The sequence below is a fragment of the Phacochoerus africanus genome, chromosome 9 (assembly GCF_016906955.1).
Source record: "Phacochoerus africanus isolate WHEZ1 chromosome 9, ROS_Pafr_v1, whole genome shotgun sequence".
Classification (NCBI taxonomy): domain Eukaryota; kingdom Metazoa; phylum Chordata; class Mammalia; order Artiodactyla; family Suidae; genus Phacochoerus; species Phacochoerus africanus.
This window is the reverse complement of record NC_062552.1, coordinates 64,429,397-64,456,801: the sequence shown is the minus strand read 5'-3', so window position 1 is coordinate 64,456,801 and position 27,405 is coordinate 64,429,397. Positions and strand designations below refer to the sequence as shown.

Here is a 27,405-nt window from a genome sequence, read left to right as displayed (position 1 = left end):
AATGGTTCAAGGTGATAAAAATCCATGTGCTTAGATGCTCTTTATACTCCTTCATGAAGCAGTACGGTATCACCTGGTATCACTGCAGCCAGAGATAAAGGGAACATGATGGCGGGACATCACTAAATGTGGACAAAACAGATTTATTTGGAAGTGTAACAGTGGGGCTCTTATCTAGAAAAGACAATTCAAGTTTCCTTTGTCTTTATTTTCTATCTGGTTCTATTTAACATTTCTATCATATTTCCAACAACTACAAATGTTTTCTCTCTCTGGGAATTGTCAGGCAGGCATACATTCTCCCTCTCTCTTCAATATTCTCAGGAATGGAAGAGTTTGTTTTACAAGTAGTTTTCCTTTCTCTCTTTTTTTATTTTTATTTTTATTTTTATTTTTTTGCTATTTCTTGGGCCGCTCCCGCGGCATATGGAGGTTCCCAGGCTAGGGGTTGAATCGGAGCTGTAGCCACTGGCCTACGCCAGAGGCACAGCAACTTGGGATCCGAGCCGCGTCTTCAACCTACACCACAGCTCAAGGCAAAGCCGGATCCTTAACCCACTGAGCAAGGCCAGGGACCGAACCCGCAACCTCATGGTTCCTAGTCGGATTCGTTAACCACTGCGCCACGATGGGAACTCCCTCTCTTTTTTTAAACATCACTTTCTTGAGGCATGACTGACACAGAGAAAGCTGTACATATGTGATGTACAATTAAGTGAGTCTAGAGATAAGTACACACCCATGAAACCATCTCCACAATCTATGGCGTAAATATATCTAAAAACCTCTAAAAATTTTCTTTTGTCCTCTTTATTTATTTATTACTATTTTTAAAGGAGTTTTCCATAGTCCTTCAAGTATTACTGTTTTTAAAACTGTATACATTTTGAAGGTCATTCGTAATTTGGAAAATTTTTCATCTGTCAACATCGGAAAAGTATTTTAAAATAAAATACCAGTGATTACAAAACAGAGCTAAATTTCTAAAAATCCCAAGGAGAACGACTCTCATCACATTATTTCCATATTATCTAAAGGCTTAACAAGGATGGCAATTTATCTTTGGATGACCTACGTTTACATATTTCTCCTCCCAAGGGCATATCAGAATTTTAAAACTTTCTTTAGTTGCTTAAAATTCTTTTAAAAATATGTAGACCCCTATTTTTGCTACAAAAATAGAACCCAGGACAAAGAAACTGAACACATCTCTCAATAGGAAACCTCAAGTGGCCCTGGAATATTTAAATTGCTGTATCATTTCTATATTTACATTTCTTCAAGGAAGACTTCTTACGCTTAGACTTCCAGGGCCACGGTTGTCTTCTCCCTTATCTAGTGTCTCATCCTTACAGGGCCTGGCACAGCCCCTTGTGAAGAAGGAACAATCTAAGTTTTCTGCCATGGCAGACACTGGCATCTCTGAACACAGGAGCTACACATATTCAGAGAGCTGTCTGGAGTTCATCCTCATCCAATTCAAGAGGCTCCAGTCTAGACGGAGCTTGTCTCTAAGACTGGGACCTGAAGGACTGCCCTGCTTGGTTTATATCTATTTCAGAAAGCATTACACTATGTATACACAGCATTTGTTGTTGATTATTTATGATTTCTGGTGATTTCTAAGAAACGTTAGGCATCATGCTCTTGGTGAGGCATATAATCCTCTATTATAACTGTTTCTATGAGGAAATCAGATTTGACGCATGTCTTTCCTACTTATGTTACCTTTACTGGGAATGTAGGTAGATTTGGAAGCTGCTTGTATTTCATTTTGCCATATGTAATTATGTTATAGGTGTAATCAGTCTTAAAAATTTTGTTGGCTATATTCTACCTCTCTTGGAACCTCCTTGACCTTCTGCATATCTATTTTATTTAGATGTTGTTATACGCTGATGTCCACCTTACGCTCAAGTCTAGATTTCAAGGCCTTCCCTGGGGATCAGGTTTAAGGTGCCCGGTTCTGGGAAGAAACCGATATGTCAACATTCCACTGAGATAAACGACAGGTAAAGATGTGGGTCTTCAAGAATAATCTATTGTTAGCTCAAGTTTTGTTACCTGACAGTCCATTTGGTCTTCAGTCTGCGGTTATATTTAAATCTTTAACATGCTTTTGAAAAAATGTTGCTTAATTTGTCAATCTCACCATCCCTCAAGTACTGTATGAGTTCTACAGAAACAGAAATACTACGACCAAAATAAATAATAAAAAGCAAAGAAAAGATACAAAATAAATCATAGATTCAATTTCTTTTTTCACAATTGTCATTTTTGGATGATACCCAAGAATTTTTTTTTTTTTTGGATGCGGCTTATGAATTCAAAATACGACTCCTTCCATTGTTAGCGGAACAAAGATCACTTACTTTGAATGGCTCAAGATATGTAAACACAGCTGGTCTAATAGCTTGAGTGGCAATGAAGCACACTGCCACAGAAGCGCTGCGTTCAGGTGTGACCCGAGGACTTGGAGGTTCTTGTGCAAAAAGCCCAGAGGCCGTACATACTATGTCTATTCCTGATTGAGATGACAAGCTTGTGCTCTCTAGAGAAGTTTCCTCCTTGTTAAGCCTTAGGACCTTTGAACTAGATAGAGTCTTTTGGGCTTCCCAGATAAAGCAAAATTTGAAAAAATGTAAGACTTACATAAGATCACCACCTTTTTAATCATGCTAAGTAAGAAACATAAAAAAACCTACCATCTACCACCTCTATCATTTTATTAAAAAGGACATTTTAGGAGTTCCTATTGTGGCTCAGCAGGTTAAGAACTCACCATAGTATCCACAGTACTGGACTCATACAGTACCTGAGGGATGGTGAGATTGACCAATTAAGCAAAATTTTAGGCAACATTTTTTTTTTTTTGGCCTCACTCAGGAGGTTAAAGATCCAGTGTCGCTGCAAGAGGGGGTGTAGGTCGCAGATGCGACGCGGACCCTGTGTTGCCCTGGCTGTGGTGTAGGCCAGCAGCTGCAACTCTGATTAGACCCCAGGCTTGGGAACGTCCATATGCCACAGGTGTGGCTATAAAAAAGAGAGAGAAAAGGACATTTTAACATAAAAATATAATAAAGAACAGACCTTTTGAATCGAATATATTGAAGCTTTACCAAAACCTTTTGTCTTTGTATTCTGCAGTGTGCCAGAGACAGTGTTACACAGCTTGGCACCTGGGGCCAGCAGTCTCACGGCTGTCTGCCAGGTGCTCATTACTGATAAGCCCGTGTCTGAACCCACAGGCAGCATTGGGTGAAGCAGCACTTTCCTTAGGGCCCAGCGATGGGAGAGCTTGTCTGACCCTAAGATTTCACGTTCCTAGAACGTGCTACTTCAAGGCCATACTCTGGCCACAGGGCACTGGTCTTACGTAGCCTGGATTCCTTCAGGAGAGCCTTCATTAGCAGGGAAAAGAGAAAACTCTTGCAGCCTGGGACTCGACACTCATATTTCAGCTGTACCAACAGCAAAGCAAGGGAAACTTTTTAGTATTTTAAAAATCTCATTCAGACCCTCCAAACTACTTGTCTGGAAATCCTTGATACTGGCAAGGGATAAATCCTGACACACACACACAAACCTCCAAATCTGTGAATATGGAGATATTTGCATAGGCTCCTCACTGTTTAAAGAATTAGTTTGGGTTTTTTATTTTTTTGAGATGTATTCCCAAAGCATATCGTCTTTTGAAACCAGGCAAATGTTTTTGAAAGACTTACTCGTTTATTCATTTATCTTTCATATGATGACTATTTCTCTTTTTCACTGAAACCCAGTTTTTTAATCACCTTAAGAGTTACTACCTAGGCCAGGGGTAGAGAAGAAAAAAATCTGATTGGAGAGGATTGCTGAGGGGCTGATGAAGCTAACTCACTAGCTCCTCAATCACTCCCTAACACTAGCTTCAAAGTACATGTGATTCAAATTTGAACCTCAGCAAAACTGCCAATTAACACATCACAAACCTTCATGGTCGATTGCAAATATTCAAAACCTAGAGTGTTAAATCTGTGAATTCCAAGGGTCTCCTGCATAGTTCTCTGGCAGTTCAGTGTTACATAATTTGGGGTGAGAAACCCAGGCTGCTGTTGGAATGGTAATAATCACTAACGACATCTTCTTTTGTTGCAATTCAGAGCACAGCAAAATAAGAGCAAAATACATTTTTAAAAAACTAACATACTAATTGCCTCCATGAACTTCTCTTGTTTTCACTCTGCACTGACACAGTGGTCAATGGATATTATGAAATAAGAAGCTGGGAGATGGCTGAACATTGTTCAGGAGGAAAAGCTGGTTAAAGGTCTCTTTATTGCCATGGTACTAGGTTAAAGAAAAAAAATATCTCACATTTACCAGCATTCTTGCGGATTTCATGTTCTTTCAAAATAAACTTAAAATACTTTGCCTGGTTGTATGCATGATGACAGATTTTGAGAGAGGGGAAAAAAAGTCACCTACCAGCCACTGAGTGGCTAAATAACAATGTGGAATGTTTATGTCTTTGCAGCTGTGAGTGATGAGTTAGTCCTCCCAGACACTGCTGTGATCCAAGGCTCACCAGCTAAAGCGCCCATGTCACCAAAGGCCATATGAATTCACATTCGTCTGGAAAGACCCCAGTGGGCATATAAGTGATGTCAGAATATGTGATGGAAAAAGACTCTCTGCTTGGCTCATCCTCAGATTTCATCAGGCTCAGAGGAAGTACGTCCAAAAGTTTAAAAGCCCAAGCAACATATAATCATTTAGTATTCATTCAAAATCTAGAACTGTTCTGAGTAAGTTATGAAAGAAAAATAAATAGTCCCTGTCCTAAAGGAGTGCAGCACACTAACAGCAAATATAATAGGAACATTTATTGAATGCTTACCAGATGGCTGCCACTGTGCAATTTCATTTAATCCCTGTGATAATCCTATGTGGAGAGTTTTAGGGTTGTTGACAGGTTATAGATGAAAAAACTGAAGCTTAGAGAAGCTAAATAATTTACTTGATCATGTCTGTCTGACTTCAAAGCACACGCTCTCAACCATTACATGACATACATACACATACATGTTTACATACATGCACACATGACAGCAGGGAAAATGGAGATGTAACAAGGTGAAGAGTCTTGGTACTCACTGATGCTTTATGTAATGAATAAACATGAATTATATTAATTGTCCACCAGATGGACACTAGTAGATGTCTTGGATTAATATGTCTACTTTGAGGTTCCCACTGTGGCTCATTGGTAATGAACCCGATTAATAGCCATGAGGATTCGGGTTTGATCCCTGGCCCCACTCAGTGGTTTAAGGATCTGGCGTTGCCATGAGCTGCGGTGTAGGTCACAGATGCAGCTCGGATCTGGCATTGCTGTGGCTAAGGCATAGGCTGGCAGCTGTAGCTCCGATTCCATCCCTAGCCTGGGAACTTCCATATGCCTCAGGTATGGCCCTAAAAAGACCCCCTCACAAAAAAATGTCTACGTCTAGATGTTCCTGCTGTGGTACAGTGGATTAAGGATCTGGTGTTGCTGCAGCTGTGGCATAGATTGCAGCTGTGGCTCAAATTTGATCCCTGGCCCGGGAACTTCCACATGCCATGGGTGCAGCCAAGGGAAAAAAAAAAAAAAAAAAAAAACCAACAACTGTCTGTCTCTACTGAGCAGGTGAGGGGAAGACCCAGATACTGGCTCAAATTCCTCCTTTCCTGTGCAGAAGAACAACCAGGAGTGCTTCCCTTGCCCTCCTCCAATTGTAAATGTTATCCTTGCCATGTATAGTAGTGATCTATGTATTTATTATACTTCTGCACTAGACTGTAAGCTCTTGGACAAAAAAGCTTTGATTGCTTTCATAATACTTAGCAAGTGTTTTATATATAGTAAGAACTTGAAGTCTGTAAATTCTAATACTTTTAATTACTCAGCAAGTCTGGGGAGCAGTCACCTCATACAGGCTCTTGATTTCTTTGATTACATTGTTAGTTTCTACAGATTGCTTTGGCTTGCATGTTAGCAGATATTATTTTCTGCGACATTGGAAAAGATATTTTAAAAGCAGGCAAAAATAAAATGTTTTTCTAGGATTTTTCTTTTCTTGAGATCACTCCAGGTAAAGCCACTAAGAGGGAAAGAGCTGATACTTTGCTAGATTTTGATAACAATATATTTATTATATATCCAGACTCTGAATTCTAAGAGGAGAGAAGGCTCTATATTCATCTTATTAACAAAAGTTGAGTAATTGAAAAGACCAGTTTTAAATGAAAAATAAAAAGTTACAATAAGAATTAACATTATCTTTTGGTTTTTGAAGACACTGACTAACTCTAGAAATCTCTTTCCTTAATAATATAAATTTTATCAACCATCCTCTCATTTTACTTAAACAAATTATTGAAAATTAAAGGAAAAAGATGTTTCTATTTTAAATATTTTTAAAATATACTTAAAATGTTTTCATGAAAATTTAAAAGTAATCCAAATGGTATTGATGTGTCATATCACTTTAATCACCTTTATTATATTAATAAGTATAGCAGTAATCACATACTTCATTCTTATCATTCATAAAATTTTCTTCTCCTTACTCATGAGTTGCATTTGGAACATTTTGCAATTGCTCATTTCCAAATAATTGAGTAGAAATTAATTCCCAAAGGACTTGTATGAAGAGGTATGTCAGCTTCAGTGAAAGATAAATGATTGCCACTCAGGAAATCAACGGCAGAAAAAGGGAAGAGTAGAAACTCACCCCCATGTTTAAGTTTGGTTCCCAGAATACTTAGATAAATCTACCCCTAGAAGCTACATATAAGAATGATTGAAAGGAACCAGGGATGTGAGGGCTATACAGAGCTCTGGAAAAGATCTATTCCCAGCTAATTTGTATAATTTTACAAATTGTCAAATATTTAAGGGCTTTGCAAGTCAAAAACAGTCATCTCTGGTTGTGGAAAGAGAAATACTGGTTTAAGCATTGGGTTGCTGGAAGGCAGATTATTTAGTTAAGCAAGAGGTTCTGCTGAAGTTGCTGGCATAGACACTGAAAACAAGGTGTGGAAGAGGGGTGTGTATAAAACCCACCAAAAGAGAAAGAACCTTCCCTCCTCCCTAATCAAACAACCAATAACTGTTTCTTGAGTGGAGCAGAGGGGGGCTCATTCTGCTTCTTCCCATTGTTTCCGGCTGTGAGTGACCTTTGTGTCAGTGGCTCACAGTTAGTGAGGACTGACGTTCTTTTATTTTGCGCTCATTCATACCAGCCATTGCATGGGACAGTTCCCTCACCCCCACCCAAACACCTTAGACTAACATATCCTTAACATCTTCATTTCAAAATTCTTTACTACCACCTCATTTTAGCAGTCTGTTCCTGAGGCCTGGGCATGGCATCTCCTGGAATTGAGACATTCTGAGACACTAAGAATGTGTCTATCCTTGCCCTGCTCCTCTCACTGCTTTGGTTCAATAAGACCTGCCTTTCAACCTCATTTAGACTTGCTCCTTTCATCTTTCCCACTCATCCCAGTCTAATGGAACTTCTCTTGGATTCTCCTCTTTTTCTTGGTTATGTTCTCTTATTTTTTTTTTTGCAATCACACTCAATTCATCAATTCCTAAACTTTTTCATCAGCTGCTTTCTCTGCCCCTATTCTCAGCTTCTAGATCACTGGAGAGTATCACACAGCCTGAAAATTGGTACCATCCCAAATGTATGGTGCCACATGTCACCAGGGAGCTCAATGACTCTTAACAATTCTGCGATGAGTTCCTGGTCTTTTTTTCTATTCTCACCAGTGCTATTTCTAACCTTCACACCACTTTTCTCAAGTTCCTTCTTCACTATCAGCACATAATCTTGCCTTCCATTTCAGAGAGTAAATAGTGGTTATCAGGGAGTTTATCTTTCAACATCCAGCTCCCCACCCTTAACTCTATTTACCTTCACACATCCTGTCTCAGAGAATTAGAGAGCTCATCCTGTTACAGTGTATTTACTAGCATGGTCAACGCTTGCCTCCTTAGAGGTTTAGATCTGGCAATTACCCCTTAAAACCTAGCATAAGTCCCTCTCATTAAAAAAAAATGCCCTTTTAGGAGAAGGAAAGGCCAGGGAACTCTCTCTCTGCCTCTGCATTAGAGGAAGGGCCATGTGGGCACACAGTGAGAAGGTGGCCATCTGCAAATGAGGAAAAGAGCTCTCACCACAAACCAACCACATTGGCACCTGGATCGTGGACTTCCAGACTCCAGAACTGCGAGAAAATTCATTTCAGTTATGCTATCCAATCTGGGTATTTTGTTATGGCATCCCAAGCAGACAGCACACGCACGCGTGCACACACACACACACACACACACACACACACACACACACACACACTGTTCAGTTTGATGTTCAGGGTCACCTGATAAAATAGGTAATCCCATCTTCAGAGAGAGAAATGGAGGCTTAGAGAGAATAACATACTTTTGGTGGCACACAGTGGTAGAGCCATGACTTAGCTTACCTGAGCCCAATGCCCAGGAACAAGAAAAGTAAGAGTCCATTAACCAAGACCCTCAGAATTAGTTATGGGGCATACTTAAAATACCCAAGCAAGATGATGCGGGCAATGTGTAAATCTCTCCCTAATCTCCATTGTATGTTTCTGATGACCCAGAGGACAGGTCCACTTGGACATCTTCTTTCCCCTCAGCTCAGTCCCGCCCACTTCCCTCCCCAGAGCTTGCTCTCAGATGACACCATAACTCTCTTCATCACCCCAGTAGAAGCCTTGGGGATCACAAAGCTGATATGCTTCTGTCTTTTATCACTTCATCCCTGTTAATCACCCCCTACAACTGCCAAAGTCTCATAGTTTCTTCCTTCCTGATGTTCCTTCATCAGGCCCCTTCCCTCCAGTCCTGCAGCACCTGCACCCACTGCAGCCCACATGATCTCTTTTCTGAGTTACTGCAGAAGCCCCTAAACTGTAGCTCTGACTTGAGCTCTGCTCTATCAAGCACTAAATTATAACTCTATTCAATTATTCCTTGTGGCATTTAGTTCGCATTAAAACTCTGACAGCACTGAGGGCAGTGACTGCACCCTACCATTTCCTTGATATCTTCTAACAGCAGCAGTGCTTCTCACCTTATTCCCCCCCCTCCTACTATTTTGAAAATCTTCTTGAGAACTGAAGACTATGGACTCTCACCAGAAAAAACACAGGTTCACACCAACACTGGCTGACAGCTTCATACCTCCTGAGGTATGAACCCTAAGTTAAGATTCCTGGGCAGCCCTCTAAACACTGATCATGAGGCTGGTCATCAGCACATGTGCAATCCACTTCCTGCTCTAACCCAGTCTTGTGAACAAAACTGACAAGCCACTCTGCGTGATGGTTAGTGAAACAAGTCATTGGGCAAGCTCAGTTCACGTGGGGCTTATCTTGATTTTCAGGTGTGGTTAGGATTAAATAAGCAGAGGGAACAGGGTATTCAAGGCAGAGGGAAAGGCATGAAAAAAACGAAGGCACAATGTCGAGGACATGGAGGTGACCCACTTGAAGAGATGTAAGAGCATGCTCGAGAGGAGCAAAGGATGTAAAGGATGTAATGTAGCATCAAATCTGATTTGTCACAGAGAAGGTAATGATGAGTGAACACACAAGAGAAGAGCAAGGGGGACAGGACGCACAAAGGCTGGGCAAAGTGGCTACAAAGTAGCAGTGGGAATGGAGAGGCAGAGAAGCATTCCAGAAGTAGAATCAGGATTTGGTGAGGGATGGATTAAGGGATCTAGACTTGGCAAGAGCCAGGAAGACGGGGGGACCAGTGGAGTGAGGGGTCAAACCATCGGTGGTATCTTCCTCACAGGACAGTGTGGGTGCACCAAACTAAAACCAGCCTGGGTATTCCCTTTACCAACTTCCAAGCTAAGTCAGACACCAATGTATGGATCCAACATGCTTCCCAGAAAACTTGCAGGCAGTTCTACCAAATTTTATTAAGTGAAATAAATACAAGGGTAATGTTTCCAGGATGTACATCAACATGCTCACATTGAAAACATCGCAGAGAATTGTCTCCTGTAGCACATGGTGCTCTGCACAGGATGTGCTTTTAATGCAATAGCATCTTACCATTAGTCATGTTTTTAGTCTGCTGCCTAAAACATTTTCAACAATAGCAGATTAATAATACCCACTGGCATTTCTACTCACAGAGCTCCACTTCATTTTATGATGAAGGCATGTTGAGGGTTTCTGATCTTGGCCTCATCTAAAGTTGCACACTTGCATCTAAAGATACTCTCCACAGGAGACAGTCATTTGTCACCAGCCTTTGCATAGGCACAAAAGTCTGTTCAAGCAGCAGAAGCAGCACTGCTCATCCAGCTTTCCCACACACATATCAAAACTGCCCTCCAAGGCCAAGTTGTGTATATGTGTGCCTGATAACAGTTATAAGTAGAAATTAAGGATTAGGTAACTTTATTGACCCTGGGATGATGCAAACTATTTCAGTGTCTAAAACATTCTCCACCGTACTCAACCATTTTAAGCTATATTGAGCATTAACTTAAATTTGGGGCAAGGGTTGGGTGAGGAGATCAATGCAGCATCACTGTGTTACTTAAGATAATGAGTTCTGATTATTCAGAGATGACTGGATTCAATAGAGACAAATTCAAACTACAGCTGGAGGGGGCTACCACCTTACCATTGCAATGGAGGCCCAAGGGAGCCCAGAACTAGTGCTGGGCTGAAAAAGGAGTCAATGTGAATTTGATGGGAATCAGGAAGACATCCTGGGTTCTGCTCTTCACCTCCCACCCCCAGAGCCTTCAGCAGTCAGTGAAAGCACATTTCCCAAATTTGTATCATGCTTCTGAGATGAGTACATTAAAAAACATGTGTTTACACCAAAATATGAAGGAAAATTTAAGGGCTTGGATATTCCTTTCACCTTTTTTTGGTTGAAAGTCTCTCTGCACCACCAAAAAAATGACTCCTCAGGTTGTCAGATACACTGTTGATGAAAGTTATTCGTTAGTGGAGGAGTACAGACAGCAGAGATGGTGGTCTTAATGGTAGACTTGAGGAAGGTTTAAATCAAGCTGTGTGGCATTTTCCAGCAAAGAATTCAGAAGACACATTTGATCTCCATGACTATTAGCACAAGAGATAGTGTTTTAAATTGGGCTTGTTATGCAAGAAGTTCAATAGTTCCTGATGGAAACGTATTACATTCATGGAGTCTGGATGATCTATGTGCTACCAGAACATTGGCCCTGGCTGATCCTAATATCTGGGCTGGAGAGATCTTGAGAATCAGCTCATTGGTGGCACAGTTCTGTGTGACAGAAGCCTGGGATCTCCTCTGGGTAGCACACTGTCTTTTCTAGAACTAACCTCACTGTCCCTAGTCAGGTTTAAGTCATCATCTCTTTCAGGGTTTGAGTGAGCTAGACAGGGTTAGTAACCCCAGGTCTCCCCAGATGGGAGCCTATCTCTTCCTTTTAGGAACAGACCTGTAAGCTTAAGGTCAGCCAGACAACACCAGGAGATAAGAGCAAGTGTAGCAGAATAAGGGGCTGAGCGGCACAGGAGTGGAGGACAGGTGGGGATCGAAACAGCAATCAAGTTTTTACCAGGCGCCCAGTGCTATCTCACCATGAGTGACGGCTGTCACCATTCCCATTTTATGGATAAGAAAACAGAGTTCTAGTACACAGAATACGACTACTATACTGTCTACATTTTTCAAAATGTTTGACATCAGAAGTAAAGGTCTGACACTGGAACTGAGTGCTAAAATGAATTCTCGGATGCTTTGTGAATAACATCTATCCTTACTCTCCTTGGCCTGAGCAGCTCTCAGAAAGGGTGGGTGCCAAGGAACGATGCTCCAACAGTGTCTCAGTAAGTTTCTGTACCATCATGGGATGCAAAATGGACTCAAGAGCACATGGCCAGGCCTCCTCCAGGAATGGATCACGGAAACTCATTTAAGACCTGACCAGTCCTCAGGCATAAAGGTGGGTGCTCGTGAAGGGAGCAGAGCCAACCACGTGCTCTTGGGCTGCTTTGCTCTTTCCTGAGGAATTAGATTCCATTTGAATCTTTGGATCTGATAACCAAACCAACCTGCAAACAAACAAACAAAAGTGTGTTTGTTGGATTCATCAACATGCATTTAATAGTCTGACACATCCCTCTGCCTGTCATCCAGAAAGTAACCTTGCTATGCTGGATTTTCTCCTTGTGAAAAGTGGAAAGGTATACATTTTCCCTCATCTATCTCAGAGGGATGGTGAAAGGATTACTGAGACAATAACCATAGAGCTATTTGAGCTTTTTACCAAAAGTGCTACTGGAATACCAATGACTATTAGCATTACCATTGTTGTGTGGTTTAAAACTACAATATGAGAAGCAGGGTCTATAGATCAGTGTGCCAGCCTCCTGCATCATTTCAGTTCAACTTGAAATTGGTTGTCTTTGTGCTCTCGGGTCCCATATTAAAGCATTCTTTTGATGAAAGTACATTCAAGGGGCCAGATGTAGTCACCCTGCAAGAAGAATAATGAAGGTGCAAGAACAGACATGCACAGGTAACACCTGTGTGAAATGGATGCTTGCGCTCTCATTTCTTTAATGGATGTTTATATTACAAAGTCCCACCGTGATGAAGTTGAGGGACTCTTACAAGTCTTTATGAAGTGCTTAATGTACAGATTATGTGACCAGAGAACAGCTTGAAACGGATACTGAAATTTTGCTTTGATAAGCGAAGCATTTTGATGGACACTAAAGATGCGGTATCACTGAACCTTCATTCTTGGGGACAAATGTGAGATTTTTAGTTATTTAAGACCCTGCCCATGGGCCTGATCCTGGGGAGGCACCCTGGTGTACAGGCAAGAGCATGGGCTCTGGAATCAGACACGCATGGATTTATTTATTAGCTGTGGGACCTCAGGCACCTTGGTTTCCACCTATAAAATGGGGACAATAAAATCTACCTCAAAGATCACGCATTGTAATGTGTATAAAGAACCCAGCACCAGAGCAGGCGCTCATTAAAGATTATTCCTGTCCCCTGCTGTTTGGCACGTTTCAAACATCTATATTGTTCTTCAAATATAATCGATATACTGGCATGTAAAAAACACCTAGTGTTGAATACTTGAACCTAAATGCTGGGCAACCCACAGGTGATTTTCTCTTCTACCGCTACTCACTAAAAGAGATGTCTTGCAATATTTCTGCAATTAGGACAGACACATTCAGAACAGGCTGATTAGAACAGCTCTATTTGAAAAGTAATCAGAAGAATCACCACTAAATGAATTCCAGGAGATTCCTAATTTGTGTCTAAATTCCCAGAGACATCATTCTGTAGGCTAAGCTTAAATTCGGAGACAGCTTAATCCCTCCAACAATGTCTCTGCAATGTTCTTTGAGTCCTGAGATCACTCTAATGCTTTTTTCTCTTGGAGCACACAGGTCCTATACAATTTTTGTTTCATTCATCCTATTGGATGGCCCTGCCCTTTAAAATGCTTTAAAAAAAAAAAAAAGGAGTTCCTGTTGTGGCTCAGTAGATAACGAACCCAACTAGTATCTATGAGGATGCAAGTTCTATTCCTGGCCTCACTCAGTGGGTTAAGAATCCAGTGTTGCCCTGAGCTGTGGTGTAGGTTGCAGACACAGCTCGGATCCCAAGTTGCTGTGGCTGCGACCTAGGCCGGCGGCTACAGCTCCGATTAGACCCCTAGCCTGGGAACCTCCATATGCCAAAAAACAAAAATGAATAAATAGATAAATAAATAAAATGCCTTTTAAAGGCCATCTAGAAAAGAAGGGGGAAAAATGGCTGAGGATGGGGATAGGGTGGGGAAACTCTGAAAGAGTTTGGCGTATCACGCAGCACCCTAGGCCCCAGCCTCTGTCCGGGAAATGTTCTGGGCCATGCTGTGGGCGTGAGTAGAGGCCCACAGGCTTCCACAACAACTATTGACAGAGGTGAGGCCCTCACCCCTATGATAATTATGAGCCTATGGTAATAAAATGAACACACACAGCCACTGTCCTCTAGAAGTTTTCTTGCTTGAGGGCTGCGGCATCAACAATGATAGCCATGAGAATGAAAGTTCAAGTGTCAGGGCAAGGCCTGGGACATGGTTCTTTACTATTTACTCAGTGGCCTGGATGAGATGGATTCACACACCTGCTCTCAGTGATGTACAGGAGTTTGCATTAGTTGGCAAGAGCAGTGGAGAGGAGGAGAGTGGCCATCAGAAGAGAGTCATGGAAATAACCCTCCAAATACACTCTCCTCAGAACAGTCTGTGATGCCATGAGAATCTTGATGGGGTGGGAAAGCAGCCATTTATTCTGCTGGCTGGGTCCTCATTTATTATAGTATTACCTCAGGGCTGTCACCATTAATTTTCCTTTTCTTCATGAAGGGGCCAATGGCATAAAAAAAAATTACAAAAGAGTTAAAAATTCAAAGGCTTTAAAAATATACCTAGTATGCCGGTTCTAGGATTTAATTTCTGGAAATTTTCAAAAAGGACAAACTTTCTTGAAGAATCTCAAAAATTCTTAGTGAAATTGACACGAGTTTAGAAAAGATGAAAAGAGTGAAAACACAGCCCTTTTCATACTAACCAGAAATAACATCCTTCCTAATAACTGTGTGTGTGTGTGTGTGTGTGTGTGTGTGTATTAAAAAGACATGCAAATGTTGCATACAAAATAATATTAAATACAATATCATTTTCTGGAAACTTTTCTTCCTGAAATACATCAAGAAGTTAAAAAAATTATTACTTCTTTCTGTGATGCAGAAACATGTCTAGATAACACAGAAATAACTAAGATGTAGAACTGCTTTGGCCTCACGCTACTTTTAACACCTAAATTTGCTGTTTGGGTTTTTTCACGCAGCAACAGATGTTTTCTTGGAATAATTCTTAGCAAGCATGCTTTTTAAAATCAGAATGCTTGCACAACTCTGAAGAGCTGTACCAAATCAAGGCAAAACATGGTGTAGACACTCTGAAACAATCACTTTGATGTGGACCCTAAACAACCACAAATGCTAACTTAAAGAACATTGCTCTTTGTACTTTGAAAGGAAAGACTAGCATTTCTGGGGAACTAGGCATTTATTTCTCAAGAAATGGAAGAGATAGAGCAGCCATTTTTGTAAGTTTAGGACATATTTATAACACCACTTTATTTTCCTAAAGCATCACAGCATCCATTCATCACTTGAGAGTAACAAAGCAGTAACCTGATATATGGCAAATATTACGAGCTTAATGGCTGATGTCCATTACTGATGAGCCCCACTCACTCTTTGCAAGAGATTGGCACTGAAGGATTACTGAGCAAACAGAGCACCTGAAAAAACTTGCACTCCACAGTCTGTCATCAGGGCCCCGATGGAGGGCATTACCTGAGAATGGCGGCTCTTATCTGAAGCTGCAAACTGCTGCCATTGCCAACAATTCTCAACAAAGAACGGCGGTCATGGAAAGCTGAGCCACCGAGGCAGGCACCCGGGAACACTGCCTCCCATAGCCCACCCCTTTCATGGATCACTTGAGCCCAAGCACGACACCACGCTTTAATCGCTTTAATCGTGGATGACCACTGCATCTGAGGACAGGCATCCCACACCTGTGTGTGCTAAAAAACAAAAAGGCTCCAAACATTCTCTTGTAATATTATAAAATATTTAGCATTTAAACTGCATCTTTAATTTCACAGCCAACTAAGGAATGAGTCTGTGCCTATGTTTAAAATTCTGTTGGGAATCTTTGGATTTGATCAATATTGAAAGTATGTGCTTTGCTGTCATCTATCTTTCTTCTCCTTTCCTGAAAGGACCTCATATCCCTGAGAATTAAACTTGTCTTACTGGTTTGGCCCTCAAGGAAAGTAAGTCACTGATTTCTCTCTAGTTATTTTACTCAGAAAAGATCAATTTTCCAACCATAAGGGTTTATGGCTTAATAGAGCTGTTAAATTTATAAATTTCAGGTGAGAACAGGATTTTTGTAGATTTGGTTTTACTCATCTTACTGCTCCAGCAACCAAACAAAATATCTATAGGTTTCCCAGAAAAAAGATATTTACCTAATGTTTCCTTGTTGCTTTTGAACATGTATTTTATTTTAATTATGTATTAACATTTGACCTATTTGTTAACTTTCACTAAGTTTCATTTATGAGCTCACAAGTATAATAGATACAAATGTTAGCTTTATGACAGAAATAAAAAATATTAACTTCATAACAGAAATTAAAAAAACTTTACAGGAAGTTGAATTGAGTTAATACTGACATTGCATTACTATGATAATCTCTCATAAATAATTAAATTCAGTGAATAAACAGAAGTCACTTGAAATTTCTGCTATTGGCAATCTGTTTTCCTTAAAGTATTTTGTAGTTTTTCTCCCAGGGTGGTGGTGGTGGGTAGGAAGCAAGGAAGAATGGACAAGTATTGGAATGAAGAAAGAGAAAACCCCTGGGAGTTTGATATGCATTATGTATTTAAAGTGGTTATTATGCTTTTGTTTTACTAACACCTTTCCTTCTTGAAAAAACTTAATTTTGTCAATCATCTTGTCTGCATGAGGATTCATCTTCCTACTACAAGTTAGGTTTACATATCTTTTTTTCCCTAGTAAATTACTCTTCCTAAATAAATAGTTGATAAAAAGAGAAAGGTATGTACAAAGTGCTGTTTGGCAGCTTTCAAGATGAGATCCACAGCTTCACGGGGTGGCATTTAACATCTGTTGGCCCCAGGATCTAGAAGTGTTTTCATTAAGGTTAAATTTTCTTTCTAAAGTGTGGCAGCAGCCTAGGCTATACCTATATTTACAGTGATAATTCAAGGGTAATAAGTAGAAAAATAATTACTATCTCAAAGGAAATGTCCAAACCAAAATAAATCATCATCAAAGTTTCCTATCGGTGCAAGCATTCTAATTATTTCTAAACTTAATTTTTGATGGTTCATACCATCTGTATTCTGCTAAAATCTATAAATCATCTATCTCTCTCTTTCTGTCTTTAATGTTTTACCACATCTGCTTTTGCCAGGTAAAATGCTAAATTTATTCTACTTTACCTCATTAAAAAAAAAAAAAAACCTACGGATTTAGTACTGTGAATTCACAAAAGACTTTTGCTTATGAACCTATATTGTATATTCAAAATGGTCTGTATTTTGCTCATATTTTAACAGATAGTTCACTACATTATGGATTATTGAGAAATGTTGTTCTCCAAAAAAGATGCAACACTTTTGAGGGTGTAAAAATAAGTTCTCTGTGAGAAGAGCCACAAAATAATGGGATTTGGGAAATCTGGTTTGAGATGAAAGGTTAGTGAGCACACACAATTGCACAGTGATGACTGCCCTACGTTTTGAAAAATAAACTTTTAAAAGCAGGAATTTGGGAAGGTTGGACTATTATAAAACTACGTATAGAATGGCACCACAGTACTGGAAACAAGGGGCTATGTATAACTAAAATCCATATTACATCTTCCAAAGATAGTATTTCAGTAATAAAAGGAACTTGCTATATATCAATTTTGATTTAATAATAGAGTTCAAAATTCAATGCAGCAAGAAGTACAACCAAAAGATTTGTCTGTCTGTCTTTAAAATTTCAAAATAAATAGTAAGAAGTTAGTGAACATAAGTAAATAACTACAGACTTTAAAACTACTGTTTATGCTTATATTAGAATGGTTAATCTAACATGCAGTGGATTTCCAAAATTACAGAAATTATTTATATCTAAAGAATACTTAGATATTTAGATATACTCAGATTTATATCTAATTTTTAAAAAAAATTATGCTAGAAGGTGTTAATTAATAAGTAAGCATCTTTTTTTTTCAAACATATTCCTATGAGAGGCAATATTTTATAAATACATCATTATTTTGAATTTAACTTAAAACACCACCACTAAATCACCTTTCAGAAGGGAAATGGTTCTGCCCTTTACAATAATATTCTTTTTTTATTACTTATTACTTCCTCCATCTAAACCAAAACACTTTACCTGCTTTTTAAAGTCTAGAAATTTCTTTGACAAATCTCAGGGAAAACCTCTAGGTTTTAGCAACTAATGTCTATGGAGGAAAAACCTGGCTTAATTATAGTCAGCTCCACCAGCAGCCATTTTAAACAGAAACTGGTTTAGTTGTGTTGACAATCACATTTTAAACTGATTCTTTCCAGATGAAAAGATACTTTTTCAAACAATGTAATAAAAATGTAAACTCAGCTGTTTCACAGACATAAAAGTGATTTATATCACATGTACTGTGCTCATGGAGTTTTTCTCCTTACACAATGGAAGTTTTATTTTAAAGAAAAGTTAATAATTAACAGCTAGGAAAATCCCACAATGCAAAGAAGTCAGCTATAGGGGATTAACCACCCTCCTTTGCTCTCTCACAAAAATCAGCCAATAAACTTGGTGAGAAAACGATGTGATATCTGAAAATTAAAAAGAGTCAACATCAGGATGGTCCTTACCTTAGGTGGGGGTGGGGTGCAACAGTGAAGAGAGGGAGGTACCAGGAAGCTTCTGGGAGCTGAAAATATTCTCGTTTTTGATCTGAGCGCTGGATACAGGGGTATCTAGCTTGTGAGAATTCACTGAAACTAGACACTTATGTGTACTTTCTGTATTACACTATACTTCAAAGAAAAGTTTTAAACAGAGATTGCATACGTTCTTTTTAAATGATAGTATGAAAAGAATTTTAGTGTAACTAGATAAGTACTCTTTTTTTTTTTTTAAATACTCTGAGGTATAGTTGGACCACCAACTATTCCCCCACAAAAGTTATATTACCAGAACTAAAAATTATGCCAGTGGCTCATGTGATGAGTCCCATGCTAGTTCTAAAGAAGCAGAGAATAGGGTAATATTTTACATTTTAGGAGAGAGAAGTATGTGTGTGAGAGAAAGAGTGTATACTGGTGGTCTCATATACGAAAGCTCCGCAAAAAAACATGACTTTTTTTTTTCTTTTTTTCATTTTAGGGCAGCAGGTGGGGCATATGCAAGTTCTAGGCTAGGGGTTGAATAGGAGCTGCAGCTGCTGGTCTGCGCCACAGCCACAGCAATGCAGGATCTGAGCTGTGTCTGTGACCTACACCACAGCTCACAGCAAGGCCGGATCCTTAACCCACTGAGTGAGGCAAGGGATCGAACCCTTGTCCTCATGGATCCTAGTTGGGTTCATTACCACTGAGCCAAGACATGAACTCCCAACATGATCTTTTTGAAGAAACTCTAACAGAGGTTTGTAAAATTCCTATTTCTAGCAGAATTTTTCTATGGCTGTGAATGTGTACTCTGTACAACCAGTTTCCAATTATTCGTGTTAATGGGGGCAGGCCATGTGGGTAATTGAAATCCATGGTCAAGAGCTGAACATACCCCTCCCCCATTAAAACTGGGGTCCAAGTATTAAATAAACAGAAAAATTGGCCTGTGTTTGAGTTGCTAAAAAACTGTGAAATGTCCAAAGCTTAGGCGACTGCAGGGCAAGTAAAGAACAACATCCAGCTAATGATCCCCTGAAAAGCTCTAGAACCGACACATTAAGTGGATACCTTTATGTAGCAAAAGCTTAATTTGCACAACTATTCTGTGAGTTTTGTTATTTAAAATTCTCAAGGTTTAATCCATCAGCACAAAAACATTTACTACTTCCGTTTTCTCAACATACTATTTCTTCCATCATTAAAAAAAATTAAAAACAACATGCCGGATTAATTTTGGGGATCGTGTACTCTGAAATAGTGCCCAGCTACCCAACACTGTGTATTTTTACCCCAATCACAGAGCCTACCCCATCTTACACCCCATATCTTAAAGGCAGTCCTCTGGTTCTCTTCCCAAAACTCCTCTTTCATGTTCTTATCTACTAATCCTTGTCTTCCTGTAGTGCCCTTACCCTCTGAAATGGGGTCTTATGCTGGCTTTATTTTTTGTGGGTTTTTTTTTCAAATCTGAGTAAAATGACAGTATCTTCTTTAAGCATGCATATATATATATATATATATATATATATATATATATATACACACACACACAAACTGGCAACATATAGGCAAAGATGTGATCTGATCACCTCTCTACCCTGTGTGGGGAATGCCAAAAGAGAATTTCCTCATAATTTGAAATCTCCAACAGCTCTTTACTAAGAGAAAGAGAGGTAGGGTGTGGGGGAAATGGGGATAGAAGTGGTAGGCAGCAAACTGCTTTTGGCTCTGGCAAAGTTACTAACAGGAAAATCTGAATAAATAAAAAAAGTGGGAGAACCTCGGGTTCACACTTGTAAGCAACAAGGAAACAAATATATTATTCTGTACCTCACAGTCATCCGGAAGAAGAAGCCTCTTCCCACATTGCTTTACCCTCTCCCACCTCCCCCACCCAGAAAGACACACAAAACCCCCCAGCATGAATACCTTGACAGTCTCATCCATGTCATGATAGGAGTTAAGGAGAAGGACAAGCATACGGACATGATGAACCCAATGTTAAGGGACCAATTGTTTTCACAGTTACTTGTGTACCCCGGTCAAATTCAACCCACAGAAATCCACGTGCAGTTTCCATAGAAATAACTATAAACATCAAGCAGGGAAAAAATAGCTGCCGTCAATCTCTTTCTCTGTATTGACACATGGCCTTTATTTCTCTCCTGGCTTTATCTTTTGAGTGGCAAGTTTTGGCTTGGTTTTATTTATACAATGGGACTTCATCAACTCACACACACCTCCAAGAGAACCAGAGTAAAATACTCATTGTGAAGTTCAGTAAAGAAGTAGAACAAAATTGGCAAGCAGAAGCAAATCAAAGAAGTTCATGAAATGCATTTATTTTATTGGGCTATGAAAAAAATACAGACTTGGAAAGTGAATGCGATGTAACCTCAAAGGCAAATAACTAGTTAATAGAGATGAAGGTATCAATCAGCAAATGTCAAGACAAATGTGCAAAAATAACACTCTCTGGCCAAGGCTAATGGAGATAAAATACCACGCGGTGATGATCACATACAATCAGGGCAGGGGCATGGGATGTTAGGAGGAGACCAGGATGGAATAAGAAGTGCTGCCTAGCTAGCGATATCCACCTTTTAATTTCTCTCCAAATACAGTTTTAATTCTTCAAATGCAGAAAGGAGGGGAAAAAATCAACACTTTTTTTTTTTTCTTTTTAGGGCCACACCCATGGCTTATAGAGGTTCTCAGGCTAGGGGTCCAATCAGAACTGTAGCTGCTGGCCACAGCCACAGCCACAGCAACATCAGATCCAAGCCACATCTGCGACCTACACCACAGCTCACCGAAACACCAGATCCTTAACCTGCTGAGCGAGGCCAGGGATCGAACATGCATCATCATGGATGCTAGTCAGCTTCATTTCTGCTGAGCCACAACAGGACCTCCAACCCTCACTTTTTAATAAAGTTTTTGTTTTGTTTTTAGGGCCTAACCTGTGGCATATGGATGTTCCCAGGCTAGGGGTTGAATCACAGCTGCAGCTGCCCGGCCTATACCAGATGTCATGGCAACGCTGGATCCTTACCCCACTGAGTGAGGCCAGGGATTGAACCCGCAAGTTCTTAACCCACTGAGCTACAATAGGAACTCCTAATAAAGGTGGGTTTTTTTTGTTGTTTTTTTGTTTTTTTCTTTTTGCCATTTCTTAGGCTGCTCCCGTGGCATATAGAGGTTCCCAGGCTAGGGGTCTAATTGGAGCTGTAGCCACCGGCCTACGCCAGAGCCACAGCAACGCAGGATCCGAGCCACGTCTGCAACCTACACCACAGCTCACGGCAACGCCAGACCCTTAACCCAATGAGCAAGGCCAAGGATCGAACCCACAACCTCATGGTTCCTAGTCAGATTCGTTAACCACTGAGCCACGACGGGACTCCAGAAACTCCTAATAAAGTTTTAATAAAATAACTTGCAATGAGTCTTAACAGATACACAACACCAATATGCAATATACTTGTTCCAGACAGAAACAGGGTTAGAAAATATGATTATGTAATGAGTCAAAAATTTAACTATAGACCTGCCTATTGATGATGTATATAAACATACTAGTAAAATAAGACTCTTGACCAAGTAACAAAAACTAAAGGTATGTTTATGTACGTGCATAAAATTAACTCAAAAGTCAATAATATAAAAATCTCATAAATTTTAAATAAACTAAATTTTACTTGCAGCATATGGATTTATGCATTTCCGGCATTTGTTTTTACCATAAACCATGATTCCATCATCGGAGGCCATTAGACCATTCTGGTGAAAACTTTATTTATTACAACATTTTGAATAAAAGGGAAAAGAGGGAATTCCCAGGCCACCATATAAGACTATAGCTTATTATAATAACCTTAAAGATATAACAAAAATTAATCTATATAAATTGCTCTTTTTGTTATGGGGAAACTTTTTTAAAAAAGAAAATTAGAACATGATTTTAAAATGCTGCTGAGAGGTATATAGCTTGGAAAACGATTTTAACTCTGCTGTTAAGTCCTAAGGATCATAAATAAAGTGGTCAGTTTGGTCAATTTAAGCTATAGGCAAACCAATCCATTCTGAGCCAAATTTGGCTCCGGGCAGAATTTTGTTGTGTTACAGGATTCCTTAGGTCCATTTCTGAAGTCCTGCTTCTTGTAGTGAGAATATAGCATACCTGGCACCACAATTCTGTCTGCCTAACAGATTCTAACGAAGGTCCAGACGTCTTAAAGAAAGTGTAAAATAAAATGCAAATCAATTAGGCTTAGCATGTTGCCAGAGGTTTTTGGTTTGGGTTTTAAAGGGAGAATGGATTTACAAGTGGTTACTTGTAACCTCTAGGTTTCTAGTCATAGAAGCCTAAGACCGAGGAAGCATTTATTTCTAAAACTGGGGAGAGTGTGCGTGCAAGACTGAGAGTGTGGATGTATGAAGCATCTGTCAGCGTGACTCACAAGCCCTAATGAAGCCCATCAGTCCTTCCTGAGACGACACGTAGTAGCTGACTGTTTACAAAGCTAAGATTCCTGTCGCCAACCCAGAGGTGGAACCAAAAGCCCAGAATGAGTTAGAGGAACATGGCAGTACCATAAGCTGTGCATGAAGAGCAATAGATAGTTCATACAGACTGGCTGAGGTGGAGGGAGCACTGGGGAAGAGCATCCGAATCCAGCACACGTAGCATAGCATGTTCAGAACAAGCACAAGATAAATGCCAAGGCCTTGTTCCAGTGTATCAGAGTCACGGGAAATGTGATAAAGGACAAAAGTGGTGTATGATCAAAGGAGGAGATGGCTTTCTTTGTTTATTAAGAAAGCAAAATGTGCACAATGTAAAACAGACGAAGGGCCCACAAGCCTCTAAGTCAGTTTGCTTTCAAGAAGACCTAACATGTTGATGCTCTAGGAATGAAATGAAAATTCCATAGATACCATAACTAGCCACTTACTAGCAATCTCTGGATCACAGATATTATAACACTTTAAAATACTGCAGGCAGCCATCACCACCATGGACATAGTGCAGAAAGGAATTAAGAAGAAATTAAATCTATTGAGGAATACATTACATGTTCTACTTAGTAAATTAAAAAGTATGTTCTTTTAAAAAAACATTTATCTTTAAACAGAGTTAAAAATTTTTAAATGGTTTAGCTGAGTTCAACAAACTGTCTATGATTCAGGTACCATGTCTGGTTCCAGACACCAAGATGGTGCCATAGGATCCTGACCCTTGAACAGCTTCCTACTGTCTGGTGGTGATGGGCTAATTAGTTTAGATGCATACTTGGTGCAAGATTCTTTGATATACTACCTCTCAGCTGTTGCAGGATTCTAATACTCCCAGAATCTCTTTGGTCTATTCACATGTATGATACACACAGCACACTTACCCCAAAACCTACCCATATCCATGGGGACATTTAGTTCCAGTAATAAAATTGAAAACTGAGCTAACTTAATGTTCACCTATCAACTGTGCCAGGAGATAAGCAGATTTGTCAAAAGGAAAAGTGTACTTTAATTGCCTTGGGACGCTGGGCTCAGCTAGTAAACCTGGTTTCCATTTCTAGCTCTATAGTCACTCCTTAGCGAGAGACCTTTAACAAGCTGCCTAATTTTTCTCTCCCATTTATTTTCCTCAACGCAAAATAGGATTAGGAGGTGGTGGGGGTGGGAAGCATAATGAAGAGAGGAGTAGTAAACAGCCGACCTGAACATTGCTAGGAGGAGGTAGATGAGTATAAAATTCTCTATTTTTTGGAGAAAAGGTGTTAGGAAAAGAGATGTTAGTGGTAATTATAACTACCACGAAGTTAAAAAAACCAAAGTCAAGCAGTTTTAATCGAACAACAGGTTGATGAACTACTTTCATTTAAATAGATTATTTCCAAATGCGTAGTATTTCCACATATAGAAACAAGAGTTTATTTTTAAAACATTTCGAATGTCTCATTTCAAATAAAGATCACAGTCTAATGCCGCTGATACCTGGCTAAAGGCAAAACTGAAAACAACTCGTTAACAGTTTAAAACCAGTTTTGAAAGAGGTTAACGCTATTCCGGTACCGTTTCCCCAACAACAATGATTAAAAACAAGGAAAGCAGAAACAAAAACAGAAACAAATGTAAGCGCTCTTCCTATAAGTTATAGGAAACAGTAGGAAAAGACAGTTTATATTATAAGCAATGTGGTTTAGGTTTTACTTTACTGTTATCTAGCAAGTTTGCACGGCTCATGTACATTCTAAAGCAGAAATCTCTGAACGGTAGCATCTTCCCTTTCAAGATTTTACTCACTTGGAAACCTCCTGTCGTAAAACATCATTTGAGGTAGCGAAGTGGAGGGGAGCGAGTAGTGAGACAAATTAAGGGAAGAGCGTTAAAGAAATCAACACAAAAAGTTTTTATGTAGTTGATCCCAAACCTTATTTGAAAAGTCTAAATAGGATGAAAAGGTTTTCTCTATTCGGTAGTTTCACTTAATCCTCCGTCCAAACATTTGCCCCAATAAACATTAGATTATTTTTATGTTAGCTATAAAGCTGTCAGTCCTCAATAAACAGATACACTCCTGGTGGTTTTACCTTTGCTGTCAAAGAATTGTCAATATGCACACTGGCTCTTAAATTAAACAAACACACAGGAAAAGAAATGTAAAATAGAATCACGCAGCAGAGTTTAACAGGAGGCTGTTGAAATCCTAAATAGTTGGTGGTGATTAGAAGTTCAATCTACTGTGATATAAAGTAGTCAATGCGTTGTTAGCGCCTTGCTGTCTCCTTGATGGAATGCTGTGACCTCTCCTATTCAGGTAAGCCAGGTCTTACTTTAGTGTGTCTCCATTAAATTTTATGTCTGATGTGTCCATTTGTTGTAGGAAAAGAAACAAGTTCAATGAAAGGGACACTTTGAAGATTTTTATTTCCTATGGGGATAGTTTACTTCTGTCTGGAAAGTCCCTTCACAGTTTTTGTGGGGTTTTTTTTTTTCCTCTTACTGACAATTGTGATGCAAGAGTGTTAAGAGCTACGGACGTATTGAAAATACAAATCTATTTTCCAACTGGTCAAATCTCTACCATTTTTGCAGTTGCTTTTGGACGAATTTTTCTGCAAAAGCCAAAACAGTCACGTGACTGAATCAAGGACTTTTGCTCATTACATAGACATTGCGTTGTGGAGTTAAGCTATTAGAAAGCCAGAGCTGTATCTCTTTTATGTACTCTGTGCGTTGCCTAACAGGGCTGTGTATACATGGGCGGCCACTAAATACTATTTGCTTGGTGGATTACAAGTGTTCCATTAAGGCTAGTAAAGAAAGAGCATAAATACAGAAAAGATGTAGATATCTGTCTTTAGCTGGCATAATGTTCATCACCTGTATGAAAAAGCTCTGTAAACTTTAGGGAATTGGGCTTTATACCAGAGAGAAATGAAGGAATATTTAATATGATTGTCTAATATTACAACAAAGTTTTTTTAAAATTTTTGTTCTCTTAATTCTATCTGAAATGAGTAGGTCTTTTTTCTAAGAAAGAAAGAAAGATAGAAAAAAAAGAAAGAAAAAAGAAAGGAAGGAAGGAAGAAGGAAAGAAAAGATCTTTTATACTGGAGGGTCCGAAATTAGAATGTGGAGCACTTAGAAATGTAACCCGGATGAACAGAGTTTGAGGAAAAGGGAGAGCTGAAGGCAAATACATTGGGAATCTTAAGGTCCTGATGAATACGCCCTTTGTTCTCCATACTAAATGTATGATCTTCCCTGCCAAGGCTGAAAGAAAATGGATTTCCCCAAGGAATGTCCCATCACTGGAGAAGAGATTTGCCATCAAAAGCCATCATGTTCTGAGGTGGTGTAGCAAAAAGATTAAATTTTAAAGACGGATGATGGGGTAGAGGAAGGAGACAGGGATGTAGAAAAGGTAAAATGTCAGCATCCTGAAAATGAGATCCACAAACATGAAAGGAGGAAATTGAAAGTGTCAACTTTAAATCCACAGTTTGTATCTTGTGGCCCTGAGCAATTTGGAGTTGCAGGAGAAAGAAGGGACATTCTGTTCATTATGATGGTGTTTCTTATATGTCAAACACGCATAATAGAGCCCATGCCAAAATATATTAACCAGTGCCCCGTTGTCCAGAAGGAACATCTGAAAAAATAAAAAGGTCACTTTTCAAAAAGCGTTTAGTGTCCTAGCAGATGTCACTATGAAATTTGGTTTCTCGGTTTTCCATTTATTTTCTAAAATTTGCAACTAGCCAAGCCAAAGCAGAACAATCTATATTTCTTCAAAAACTTTTTTCTTTTTAAATATTGTAAAGGCAATGATCTGGATCCAGATCACCTGGGTTCCAATTTATTTAACCTATGAAACATTACACAAGTTACATAAACTTTTTGGTCTTGGTTGATTCATCAATAAAATGGGAAGAATGATTGGCTCCTCTCCACTGATTACTGTGAGAACTGAGTTAGAGCATGTAAAGCACTTAGTGTCTGGCCTCTGGTAAATTTTAGTTTTCTTGGTTGCTTAAAATGAGTTTTTAAAAAAAATTTGTGACATCTCTCATCAAAATTACATGATGATGATGATAAAGATGATTACTCCTGTACTTTTTCAATCAATTGTAATAATGAGTACCCACAACTGCACACTGGTAGGATAAAACATGGTTTCTAATATTTAAGAACTTATAAAACAGTTAACACGTTACCTGCTGACAATATATCATGTGGGTTAAAAATCTACCTACTGAATTCTAATTTTCAGGGTTATAGTATTTTTCAAGTTT

General features: G+C 39.3%; 1 protein-coding gene across 4 annotated transcripts in view; it reads right to left on the bottom strand.

The window, feature by feature from the left end:
* Positions 1–27,405, bottom strand: part of SLC25A21 (solute carrier family 25 member 21) — a 515,811-nt gene that overhangs the window by 97,753 nt on the left and 390,653 nt on the right. The gene's annotated exons all lie outside the window — the stretch shown is intronic.